General features: G+C 46.2%; 1 protein-coding gene across 5 annotated transcripts in view; it reads right to left on the bottom strand.

Annotated features, from left to right (window-relative positions):
- The window catches only part of CHST11 (carbohydrate sulfotransferase 11), a 280,346-nt gene that overhangs the window by 198,749 nt on the left and 67,765 nt on the right, over positions 1–13,832 (bottom strand). The window contains exons 1-2 of one of the 5 annotated variants that reach the window (XM_021092629.1): positions 7,557–8,626; positions 7,203–7,245 (exon numbers count right to left, since the gene is read on the bottom strand). The exons of 3 other annotated variants lie outside the window; for them this stretch is intronic. The gene's annotated coding sequence lies outside the window, so the exon portion shown is untranslated. Of the gene's footprint in view, positions 1–7,202; positions 7,246–7,556; positions 8,627–13,832 lie in introns of those variants that run through there. One more of the 5 variants, XM_021092631.1, reaches the window with a different exon arrangement.

A 13,832-nucleotide genomic window follows, 5' to 3' on the forward strand; every position in this document is an offset into this window, starting at 1 on the left:
GAGGGATCCGAGCTGCATCTGCAACCTACGCCACAGCTCATGGCAACGCCGGATCGTTAACCCACTGAGCAAGGCCAGGGATCGAACCTGCAACCTCATGGTTCCTAGTCGGATTCGTTAACCACTGAGCCATGAAGGGAACTCCACGAAGATTTTCTTAAAGTTAAAAGAACTGCTTCATAAATGTCAGACAAGAAAGTTTAAAAAGCTGAAAAGAGAACATTCCCATTATTTCTGCTTCGGAGCTTACAGGCGAGCCGAGCATGGATCACTTTGAATAGAACAGGTCTTGCAGACCCTGAGAAGAAACCCGCCAAAGGGCTATTAAGGCAGCTTGTCATTGAAGATGTGAGTGTCTCAGTCACGTGATCAATCACTCTACAGGTTGACACCACTCCTGGAGGTTACCTTCAAGGACTTTGGCATCGGAGTTCCCGTCGTGGCTCTGGTTAACAAACCCAAGGAGCATCCATGAGGGACGCAGGTTCCATCTCTGGCCTTGCTCAGTGGGTTAAGGATCCGGCATTGCCATGAGCTGTGGTGTAGATCACAGATGCTGCTCGGATCCCACGTTGCTGTGGCTGTGGTGTAGGCCGGTGGCTGTAGCTCTGACTTGACCCCCAGCTTGGGAACCTCCATATGCTGAGAGCGCAGCCCTTAAAAAAAAAAAGCCAAGGACTTTGGCATCAACAGAGCAAAGGCAAAGACTGCCAGTTAATCACCAAAGGAGGACAGCATGACCGGGCAGATGAAAACTTTTTAACTCTGTGTGTGTGTGTTTAATACAAAACAAAACCAAAAAGAGCTGCTGGATATAAGCCCAGAGACTTTTCTTACTTTGAACACATTCTGTGGAATAAAAATGTGTGTCTCATTTTGATCCTTGTTCTCACCAGCTAGTATGTGGGATACTTGAGGAACGTGGGCTCTTCTAAAAAGCATTTGCGAGTTCTGCCACTGGCTCTTTGCTTTTGCTCTCCAAAGGCGGCAAGATGAAAAAGTTTTTCTGACCTGACCTTAACCTTAACTCAGGAAGCAAAATCTTAAGAGGCAAAGTTTGTGTTCCATTCCACTGCTCCCATCCAACACACACACACACACACACACACACACACACAATTAGATAAGACCGTGTTTCCTGGATGATGTCTTCTAGGGTATCATACTTGTTCCTGGCTCACCTCGGATCCTCTGCAGCCCTCATCTCTGGTCTCATTAGCTTTGTAATTAGAGTGGATAAAGCCGTGGCATCCCTAGACCAAACACTGTGTTTTCACCCAGGTGTGACTTTCCCCAAAGGTCCTTGACATGTTGACACGTCGTCAATTGTTCCTGATTTTTTGTCGAGGCCCAAATCTGAGTCAGGAGCACCCAGTTGAGGGTCAGGGAGGCAAGGAGAGTGGCCTCCAGTCCCCAGACATCCAACCTTATGGCGTAAGGTTTCTCTCTCTTACACACACTCTCTTCCTCCCATTCTTTCTTTGCAAAAATACGGCTCTCCCCCAAAAAGCTGCCTGCCAGAGCTATGGCTAGAAGCAAAGCTAAAATTAAAAAGTCTAGGAATCGACGGCTCTTAGCTTAAAAATGGTGACGTCCCCTAAATCTGAGATGCTACCTATTTTCTTCTTATGGATCCTAAATTGCAATAAAATTTTAAAACACAGGTCACTATAATGGCAAGTTTTACTTATTAATGTTATTGATGACCTTTATTCCTGTATTTCCCTATTAAGAGTTGGAAAAGATAGCTCAAGTTTTTCCGATTATGCTTTACTACATATCATCTTATTCGGCTGACAAGTCTGGGGTCTACGAGAGGGTCTTTAGATGCCTCTCTCCTGAAGGGCACAGGTCCTGAATTGTCCTGGCTTCTCAGTCCCATACCGAACTGAGCTCTTCCACCTTCCTTCCGAGCATCTTATAATTCCACTGGGTGGCCATCCAACTCTTAGAAGATATTGCCTATTTTAATCAGTTCATCTTGGAGTTCCCCGGTGGCCTAGTAGGTTATAGATCCGGTGTTGTCACTACTGTGGCATGGGTTCGATAGCCGGCCCAGGAACTTCTGCATGCTGCAGGCAGGGCCAAAAAAAAAAAAAAAAAAAATCAACGGTTCATATCTTGTCCCTATACTGACACCGTTTTTCATCTGCGTGCCTCTACTTTTAACTCAGAAACTATGGCAGTTGTATTTGTAATAAATGCTAGGTTTGGGGCCTCGCCTGCATTATCTTATCAAAGCCTCACAGGGAGGTACCAGTATTATTACCTACATTTTACAGAAGCATAGACAGAGAAGGGAAGTAACTTGCCCAGGGTCACACACTGCCCAAGGTCTGACAGTGGGCAGGTGCTGAGCCAGGAATCAAGGACCCTCTGCTATCGCAGAAAGAGAGGGCTGTGTGGAATTATCAGCTAGCACAAGCACCAGGAAGGAACAGTCCCACAGAAAACCACTGGCCTTCCAAATCCCATTGCCCAGCTCTGTAATTTACGAGCTGTACAACCTCGGGCACGATTTCTCCGAGCGCTACAATTCTCTGTGCCTCAGTTTCTCCATCTGTAAAATGAGGACAAGGATAGCACCTGCCCTGTGGGGTTAAGAGTTGGCATATGTTCAATGCGAAGACTGTGTCTGGGGTGTGTGTGTGTGTCGATGTGAGCCTTTGGTGTCATCACTGTGAGCTTCTTAGGCCTCCATCGCTCAACATCAGCCCTCCTCAAAACACAGACAATAAATGCTCCCCAGCGAGGGATACTGTAATACTGACCGTGCCTGTGGACTGGATATCAGGTACCTCACCCCAAAGGCCAAGGCATTTGGCCAACTGACCTATAATGTTTATACAAAGGAGCCATGGTTCTTTCCGTAAAGGAAACCTAGTGGCGAAAAGAAATAGGGTGGCTTTGAATAAGACGTAGGATGTCCCGAGTGCTGAATAAAGGTATGGACAACATTTTAAAAAGCAAAACACACAACTTCTCTTGAATGTACTCCTGAGTATAGGCGACAGATAATGACCTCCTCCCACAGAACATGGTATGGAAAGGAGGTGAGGGGAGACAACCCCCTGACATTGAAACGTGATGAACACGAGCTCAGCCAGGTGACCAAAGTCAAAATCAACAGCTGTTAAGGCCTCTGCTGTAAGGTGAGAGTACACACCCTGGGTGTGATGCGCAAACAGTGGCAATTTACCTCTGTGGACTTCCTCCCCAAACCCCAGGCAATTCATGAGAAAAACGTCCAACAAGTGCCAACTGAGGCATAGTCTGCACAAGACCAATACACCTTGAAAGGACCCAGATCCCCAAAACAAGGGGTGTCTCAGAAACTGTCACAGCTACATGCCTAAGAAGACGTGACAACTAAACATACTGTGGTCTCATGAGGGGGATCCTGGACCAGAAGAAGAACATAAGGTAAAAACTAAGGAAATTGTTATAAATCAACTACCCTTTCATTTTAAAAATGGAAAAACTAGAAGTTGAAATAAAATATCGACTTTAGTTAATACTAATGCACTGACATGGGTTCATCGGTTGTAACAAACGTACCACACTAAGTTTAAAGGTTAAGGGGAGGAACTGGGTTGGGGTCTGTGGGAACTCTGTACTGTCTTCACTAAATGTACCAACTTTCCTCTAAATCTAAAGCTATTCCAAAAGTTAAAGTACACTTAAAAAGATGGGTTTTTTAAAACATCTGTTGAACAGCCAATTCAAAACCTCAGGGACCAGGCAGAGCATAAATTCGTCTACAGTTTTCTTGTGAGTGTCATGGTTTTTCCTTTATTTTTTATTTTATTTTATTTTTTTTTGTCTTTTTTCCTTTTCTAGGGCTGTACCCACAGCATATGGAGGTTCCCAGGCTAGGGGTCCAATCAGAGCTGTAGCTGCCAAGCCTGTGCCAGAGCCACGGCAACACGGGATCTGAGCTGTGTCTGTGATCTACACCACAGCTCACGGCAACGCCGGATCCTTAACCCAGTGAGCAAGCCAGGGATCAAACCTGCAACCTCATGGTTCCCAGTCGGATTCGTTAACCACTGAGCCACGACGGGAACTCCAATGAGTGTCGTGGTTTAGTGAGAGGCAGTGATCCAGCTTCTAGAAGACAGAGGTAAGATTTCAAGCAGGATCATCAGACCTCAGAGCTCACCCAGGTAATACGTGACCTCATTCCCGCTAACATGACGGAAGCCCATGTGACTGCTGCGGAAGTGGTGCTAATTCAATGCAAGGCCCTCAGGAGGCCTGTGGTTAAAGAGTCCCACCTGACCGGCTGTGTCCACGGTCAACCCCAGCCCAGCACCCTAGGATTTGTTGTTTTAGAGCTTATGTGTCTCAGGACCACACTCCAATCCAAGACAACATCTTCCCAAGTTGATGGGCCATTGAAGCCAATTTAAAATAGATTCAGGAGTTCCCATCGCAGCTCAGAGGTCATGAATCCAACTAGTATCCATGAGGATGCGGGTTCAATCCCTGGCCTCCCTCAGTGAGTTAAGGATCCGGTGTTGCTGTGAGCTGTGGTGTAGGTCGCAGGCGCAGCTCAGATCTCGTGTTGCTGTGGCTGTGGTGTAGACCGGCTGCCACAGCTCCAATTCAACCCCGAGCCAGGGAACTTCCCTGTGCTGCAGGAGTGGCCCTAAAAAATAATAAATAAATAGAATAGATTCGGGTTTTTCATTTTCCATCTCATTCCAAAGTGACACGGTGATGGATACCGGCCCCTTCTCAGCAACTACTCCTTTCGTTCCGCACACCTGTGTGCCGCGTGGTTATGCCCCCAAACCGCGGTCGTGGACTTGCCCGAACCTGACTGACAGCAAAGATGCTGTCTCATAATAGGCTTCTAAAAGAATGCTCCCCCGAGGAGCTCCTGTTTTGACTGCTGCCTCTGACTCACCTTTCCAAAGGTCAAGGATTTTCAGCTAGAGATGCTAGTGCTAGACACTAGCTCTGTCACCCGTCAGACAGGTTCCAGGCACAGAGAGAAGGGGCACAGAGGAAAACAAAGACAAAGCAGACGGAAGCCTCTTTCAAAACCCATCAGCAGGAGAAACAGGACATAAAGAGCACCATTACATCGCTAAGAACCACCAGGTACTCTCTGCCTAGCTCTTGGGTGAGTATTTTACAAATCATCTCCCGTCTAAAGCTTGAAAAATCCCTATGAAGTTGTGGCTGTTCTCTCCACTTTACAGACGAGGAAAGTGAGGCAGAGAAACATAACTTCCGAGCAGCAGAGCCAAGATAAGGGCGGCTGTGAGATCCTGAACCTGGACTCCTTGCACTCCAAGCAGGAAACCATGGTACTGGGCTCACTGGCTACAGCGCTAACAGAGAAGGACAGTGGAGAAAAGGGGCAGCAGTTTATACAAGGACGTGGCGTGGGCAGGCCAGGGCTGAGATGCTGCATTTCTAACACCTAACAACAGTGCTGCTGGTGCTACTGGTCCTCAGACCACACTCTGCGTAGGAAGGAACCCTTACCAGGCAACAAAGGCCATCAACTCACAGAGAGTTCTATATGAAGGAGAGACTGGCCTCGTAAGCTTTACATCCTGGGTTTATGGACACCAACACCAGATGTAAAGTAGATGAAATTGGTCTTAATCGGCCCCAAAAGGATCTAAGAAAGCACCCACTATCATTTTTCTCTTTTTATTTTTATTGCAATTTTTTTATGGCCACATCTGCTGCATATGGAAGTTTCTAGGCTAGGGGTCAAATTGGAGCCGCAGCTGTCGGCCTATGCCACAGCAATGCGGGATCCGAACCGCATCTGTTAACTTATGCCACAGCTTGAAGCCATGCTGGATCTTTCACCCATGGAGCGAGGCCAGGGATCGAACCCGCATCCTCACAGAGACAATGCCAGGTCCTTAACCTGCTGAGCCATAATGGGAACTCCCCCACGTTCATTTTCCATGAACGCCAAGTTACCATTTCTCAGCCTTTCTGAACCTATGTCCCTTGGTGCTTTCCCAGTCCGTCTTGTCCATACTGGGCCAGGAGACTTGTCCAGCTTTACTCTCTGTATTATACATGGTATTATATGTATTATATATATAACAAATTGAATTGATGTGCTTTATCAAATTATGGCCTTGCCCCCATTTCCAATGCACATCCCCTCTAAATATTGCTGACCTTCCCCTGAAAATAGCTGAACTAAGAGATGCCATAAAGGAAAGTGAATGTCCTATAATAAAAAGGATTGTCCTTCGCCATCTAACTCTATGTGGGATTCTAGAATGAATCTGATTGTTAACATTGAATCCAGAGCCAAGATTGCTTTCATATGTATACGTATAAATTACATTTCCTATAGCACCATAACCCACTACATGATTGTGTTTTGGCAATAAGACCCTGATTCGTAACTCTGAGGGTACCTCTGGGTAAAGAAAGATCATCACAGACACATGAGGCTGTGTACTTTCGAACCTCCCCAAAGTGCCCCATCTGCTCCGTGTACCCATATGGATTTAATTTTAGTGCACATGGAGCCACCTTGGCAACAGGAGAGGAGCAGATATTTTCAAATGCCTCCTCGGTCCCACAATGTAAGGTTTATGCTCCTTGAGGTAAGCAACATTCCACATGGCTTCTGGAATGCAGCGCAGTCAAAGAGCCAGTGTGAGATCTGGCCCTGAGGTTTAAGGACACGCAGACCCCATTGGGATGAGCAGGTTAGAACACCCGGACAGTAAGACCCTATGGTGCCGGGACAGTTGGCAGTTAAGACCCAAGTGCGGGGTGACCCGTGCAGCACCGAGGGCAGACACACCCAAAGGCGGATTGCCACCCAGACAGAGGACCACATCTGACCCTGATGCCTTCATTTTAGATTCTTCTGCCATTGCTCCCCCAATCCACCCTGAGGTCCAGGAAGAGGAGGGAGTCTTTGGGGGAGGTCAAGTTCAGAGCCCCTGGCCGGTAACAGCCCACAGGCTCCAAAGAGCAGCAAGGCCCCCTCAGAAGGCACAGTTTGCCATCTTTTCACGTTGACAAGCTTTCTGACAAGAACTAGCTCCCACCAGGAGTGACTTTACAACCCAGGATGATGCAGTCTCCTCGGCAGAATCTGTGCCCCAGAAAGAGGTTTTACAGAAATGCAAATGTGTCAGGTTTTGAAACAAATGCTACTTTAAAAAAATAATAATAAATGTAGAATTCACATCTTCAATTACCTAATGAAGATAGGGTGGGACAGCTTAATCACAACCTCGGCTCCTGTGAACAAAGAATCATGGAACTCCTTAATAATACAAACATAAAAAATCTTCGCCCGTATGTTCTGGTGCTTAATAAACCAGGAGGCAAATGAAAAATAATCAAAACAAAAGCTCCCAAGAAATCAATCTACACACTCATTCCATTTTTCAATCTGGCAGATGGGCGATGAGCACGGCAGCAACCACACAGAGCCAAGGCGGGATCACCCCCGAATCCCTCCTTTCTGGAAGTATTAGGATGGTAACAGTTTCTCTCAACATCTTTAATGGGATCTGCTGGAATCCACCCACCCTGCAAGCCTCGGGTACCTGTTTCTCATGTGATCCAAACGAATGTGAAAATCCCTCTGCGCTAAGCCAAACGTTCAGTGAAATGGAAATTGCTACACAGGAACCCATGATCGGCAAATGACTAACTGCCGCTTGGAAAAATAGTGTCAGAAACAGGTTCTTGCTCGATTTCCCTGACTCGGAGGGAAGAAGAGGGAAGAAGCTCCATCTTGAGAATTGCTCGGGAAACCACAGACTGTTTCAGGGCCAACGTCTTCACGTGGGGCGTCTATTACACCATCAAAGAAAAGGGGAACCAAAGACAGCACCCCCTGATACCCATCTTGGCCCTCTTCCTCCGTAATAAAACATTCTCAACTAAGACATCGAACTTGTCACACAAATTTTGAATAAGTTGGTTGGCTCAGTAAGTTTATTTACTTACTTAAGACGTGGTATCGATATTACATGAATAATTTTGCGGGGGGGGGGGGAAGAAGTCAGTTACTTCCAAATGAATCCTACCAAATGCCAAGAAAACCACATTTTAGGGCCCTAGGGTGTTTTTTGGTTGTTTTGTTTTGTTTAAGAGCATCTTGAACTAACCCAAGACCTTCTTTGTATTATGGGATGACTTTAATCCCACTTAAAGGACTGGGAGGAGGGCACATTTTTATTTCATTCCCAAGAAATGCCTGGGGTGGTTGGGTTGGGAGTGGTTGGAGGAAGGTGGTCAAAAGGTATGAGCTTGCACTTATAAATAAGTACTAGGGGTGTAACACGACTGCAGTTAACACTGCTGTGTGACACGGGAAAGCTCTTAAAAGAACAGACCCTAAGAGTTCTCATCACAGGGAGAACTTCTTTTCACCTACATGAGATGATGGATATTAACGAAACCAGTTGTGATAATCACTTCACAATATATGTAAAATCAAACCATCCTTCTGTATGCCTTAAACTTAATAATGTATGTCAATGATTTCTTTGTAAAACTAGAAGAAGAAAAAAAAAAACTGCTGCATAATTAAAATCAAAAAAGAAGGAGCAGGAGTTCCCTTTGTGGCTCAGTGGTTAACGAATCCAACTAGGATCCATGAGGATGCGAGTTCGATCCCTGGCCTCGCTCAGAGGGTTAAGGATCCGGCATTGCCATGAGCTATGGTGTAGACTGCACCAGACGTGGCTCAGATGCCACGTTGCTGTGGCTGTGGTGTAGGCCAGAGGCGACAGCTCCAATTTAATCCCCAGCCTGGGAACTTCCATATGCTGTGGGTACAGCCCTAAAAAGCAAAAAAGAAGAAGAAGAGAAAGAATGAATGAAGAAGCAAAGAGGGAAGGGAGGGGAGGAAGAAGAAGAAGGAAAGGAAAAGAAATGCCTTCATATCGCCAGCCTAAGCACAATTGGAAAGTAAACGTGTTAAGAATCGGTTCATAATGCCAAAAGCTCTCCTGCTCATTTATTTCTCTATTTAATCTGTCTTGGTTGGCAAATCCAGATGAAAGAGTCGGCGGGACACACCCAACCATGAAAATAAGACGATGAAAGTGCTCTAAATTTTAGCCAACCTCCCTACCCAATGTGTTTCCAACGGTCATTTTTTTCTGAATCAGAGAAAATTAAACTCGTGAGACCTACCCCGTAATATTTCACAAAATATCGACACTTTCACATCAGACACCAAGATGAAGGGCGAGAAAGTGCAAACCCAATGGAACTGTCACGATGGGCAAGTGCGATCATGTTCGCAGATAAAGCTTTCAGTTCTCAACCTGGGGCTCCCCGACTTCCTCGATTCCGGTCTGTGATGCAGGCCAATGGGGGCAGGAGGCGGTGAGCACAGAAAGGGGGCAGGGTCACCATATGATGGGAACTCATAAATGAGTGTGATCAACTCTGCTGGGGAGTGTAGGGCTCCCAGTGATTGGGGGCTGATGAAGAAAAAAAAAAAAAAAAGGGAGTTCCCATCATGGCTCAGCAGTTAATGAACCCAACTAGCATCCATGAGGATGTGGGTTCAATCCCTGACTTCACTCAGTGGGTTAAGGATCTGGTGCTGCCATGAGGTGTGGTGTAGGTGGCAAACACAGCTTGGATCCTGTGTGGCTGTGGCTCCAATGTAGGCTGGCAGCTACAGCTCCTATTCGACTCCTAGCCTGGGAACCTCCATATGCCACAGGCGCAACCCTAAAAAGACCAAAAAATAAAAGAAGAAAGAAAAGAAAAAAAATATATACGACCGAGCTTATTGGGAAGGGACTTCCTCGAAGCAGGAGACCATCCAGAGGCTTGGCTCAAGCTCCACCATTCAAAGGAAAGGAGAACTAGGGAGGGAGTTCTCCTCTGGTGCAATTGGTTAAGGCTCCAAAGTTGCCACTGCAGCAGATCAGGTCACTGCTGGGGCGCTGGTTCAAACCCTGGTCAGGGGAACTTCACCATGCCACAGGTGTGACCAAAAATAAAAAAAATAAGAGAACTAGCAAACTTTGGTGGGGCGGGGGTGTGGTGGTGGGGTGTCAGCAGCAATGCCAAGGAGGCTTACTTGTCCAAGTAATGTCACTCACCTGCAGGCAGGGAGAGTCTCTGAGTCACAGAACTCCTAAGGGCAGTAGCAGCTTGGCGTGTTATAACCACAAAGCTCCACCTTATCACTGACCAACAGATGTTGGGTATAGTTTCACTGGGTATGCAAAGCAGGTAGACAGACACTAAATGGCTAAAAACCTGCTTGTCTGGGCTATTTTTAAAGCAACTGGATATGTAAAAATTTGAGTTTGATGCCGGTGGATTTTTGAGCTCATAGATCTCAGCCCGCAGTGAAGAAGTAAAAACCTTGGGGCCAACCCACAGCAGCCATCATTGGCTTATTTACATGGGGGGGGGGTCATCACAGAGGGGGCTGTGACCTAGACCCTGAAGGACACCTTTGGCAGTCAAAAAAGCAAGGGAAGACTCTCCTGGCAGAAGGGACTGCAGAGGCAAAGGCACAGACACAGCGACGTGGGCGATGCCCAGGTCTTGCCGTTCAAGTCAATGAGACGGGCACGGAAGGCACTTAGTGGGGCTGGATGCCAGGGCATGAGGGAAGGAGGTGGCCAGAGAAAAGCCAGAAAGAAAAGAGTCAAACACACCATGTGATGCTCACATGCCAATTCTGCAGACCCATCCTGATTTCATTACCTTTAGCGGGTATCATTTGGTAGGTTACTTAAGCTATCTAGGCGCCATTTCTTCAGCTCTAAAAGAGAATCATAAATAATACCTTCTACCACGCTGCTATTCTGCTTGTTACTAATATGTTAGCAGACAACCATAGTAATGGCCTAGCCTTGGAGCCCATGCCAAGGAAGGCGGACTCCATGCTATTGACTGCAATGGAGAAAAGAGACGATTTGTTGCCAAAAACATGCCCAGGCCAGATCCACGCTGGGAGAACATGCACGGGATGGGGGAGAGGCAGGAAACTGGGAAACCAGAACATGACTGCAACAGTCCTGGCAGGGGATCCTGAAGGTCTGACTAGAACCGTAACAGAAGGAACAGAATGGAGAGAAATTGCCCAGCGATTTCTCAGGGAGCATCAACTCAGAGGAGAAAAGGATGAGGGAGAGATGGGGGAAAAAAAAAAAGGACAATGACTTTCAATGCTTCTGTCTGGGGATTTCCCAGTCCCTCGTCTCCATGGTCCTTCATCTTTCAAGATAAGTGACTTGGTAGAAAGAAGCAAGGTTATAATCTTAGCACAATTCTTCCTAGAAGAATGTCACTTTCTGACACCATAGTTTTAAAAGGAGAAAGGAGAAGACAGATAAGGAGGTGAGATGTGGCTAATGGAAACCATGGAGGCTGGCTAGGGCTCCATGAAAAGAGCCTCCATGGGATTTATGGCAGGAAAGTGGCATCTAGCTTCCTCAACACTTTAATAAATTCTAAATCTATGCGATTTCTCCATGAACCATCTCCACCAGGAAAGATTCTTGCAGAGCATTCAAATCATCAATAAGAGGCTATAGAACAAATCCCTTCATTTTATTTCAAGTGCCTCTGGAATAGAAGAAACTCAACTGCCACATCCTTCCAGGGCCAAGGATGTTGGGCCTATCATACCGTGGAAACCCCAAAGGAGAGTCAGGAGGCTAGATATCCAGACTAAGAACTTTGAGAAGAGCTCCATGGAGATTCTTGGCATCCTCAGGACAGGCTCACAAGCCAGTCAGTGGAAAAGGGAAACATTCCTGACCTACATTTAAAGGCAGTTAGTCTCTTTTTTTCCTTTCATCAACTCTTCCTGCAATATTTTAATTAAGCTGACAAATGCATCAAGACTTGATGATCGAGTCTCCCCTATTCCTAAAGCGCCCGTGTCTTCACCAGCTTTCGCATCCATTTTCTGTCACATGGGATATTGGAGGGCTGTGGTTGTGGCGCCATCCTCTAGGTATAAGGTGTCAGAAGAACATGGACATGGAACAAATTGTGCCATGGAAAAAAGTACAAGCTGCGATGGAAGTACAAAGAAGTGCAAGCTTAGATGGTCTTAAGTGGAAGGGAAGGAGCAAATCAGGAAGTGAGTTCATGGAGGATGATCTTGTAGGTTAAGAGCAGAAATGCTAATGATTGTGACAACTGCGGTAATGACGGTGGTGGTGGCGGTGGTGGTAAAAACTACATTTATTGAACACTCTTGAACAGAAATCGCCAACTGATCCCTAATACTCAATCTCTCTTTTTTACATAGTAACAGAGTTTTTAGTTAAGTACCCAGCTAAAGACTAAAATTTCCCTAATTCACTTTTGAATAATATGACTAAGCTGTAGCCAGTGGAGTAAGACAGTAGGTAACTTTCAGGCCACACCCTCCACTTCCCTTTTCCCCTTCTTGGCTGGAATACAGAAGTGATGGCAGGAACTAAAGCAGCCATCTTGGACCTTGAAATAGAAGGCACATATTAAGGGCAACAAGGTAAAGGAAGCTGAGTCATTCTGCAACTTCCATAACCCTCCTGGGCCCTCTACCCTGGCCTTACGTCAGAGAGAAATAAACTTTCGTCTTTTTGAAGCAACTGTTATTTTGAGGCTCTCAAAAGAGCTGAATGAATAAAAACTCTGTGCTACATATAATGCTATATAGACTTTACATGCACTGTCTGGTTTAATCCATATGCAGCTTCATAAAGTAGCTACTATGGTTGTCTTCATTTTACCAAAGGGGACACCGGGGTCCAGAGAAACAAGACTCTTGTTAGGCAAATGGCAGGATCTTATTGAACAAGCCAACCAGATTCCAGGGATTAGAATAGGACATGTCCCTGTAGAGGGAACTATATTCAGTATCTTATAACGACCTATAACAGGAAAGAAGAGAAGACTATATATATCCCGAGTCACTTTGCTGTACACCCGAAACTAACACAACACTGTGGAATCAACTATATCTTAACAAATATATATATATATATGTGTATGTGTGTGTGTGTGTGTGTGTGTGTGTGTGTGTGTATGTATGTACGTATATGACACCTGCCTGCCACACAACCAGCCTACCCAAATCACGGAAGGAATGTGACCAACTCCCAATATTTTAGGCCAGACTTAACAATCTCTGCGGCCAAGGGTGAGTAGGCACACCTCCTTGGCTACCCTTGGCCATTCCAGACTCTGGGGAATGAACTTGCCCTTCATCTCCTTCCCCAGACTCAGGGAAGCTCAGGTGGAGACTTTGTCATCTCTCCATTTACATCTTATTTCCTCCACAGTGTGGATCTGAGCACTACAATGAAATGGGAAAGATTCTCAAGGGCTGCAGACACAGCTATTTCAGTCCAAGACAGAGGTCCTCTAAGCCCGGTGACAGGCTTGTTGCATTTCTAGGCTTCTTTAATCTTCTCTCCCCCCCTCCAAAAGGCCAGGTTCCCCTTGGTGGATCCTACAGTGCAGCACAATTCAGAAGGAATTGCAAAGTCAGTCCTGAGGACACAGCAGCACAAGGAAAGGCTGTCAAGTGCATTGACTCAAAAAACAGCCAAGTCGTCATTCTTCTCTTACCAGTTTTCAAAGCCAAGAACAACTACAAAGCCCCAATAGTACTGAGAGTGAGGAGTGATTTTAAAATTCTGTCTATCTAGACACCAAAGGAAAAGCAACATAGAGTCTGGTTCACTCATTGACTTTTCTTATGACCTGACAAAGTCGCAGAAATTTTTCCAGATCTCGGTTTCCATATCCAAGAAGTGGCAGGGGAAAAAAAGCCCCTGGGGACCCAGCCCCCACCCCCACCCCCACCCCACCCCACCCCTTGCTGCACGGTCCCCAGG

This window comes from Sus scrofa, chromosome 5 (assembly GCF_000003025.6).
Source record: "Sus scrofa isolate TJ Tabasco breed Duroc chromosome 5, Sscrofa11.1, whole genome shotgun sequence".
NCBI classification, from domain to species: domain Eukaryota; kingdom Metazoa; phylum Chordata; class Mammalia; order Artiodactyla; family Suidae; genus Sus; species Sus scrofa.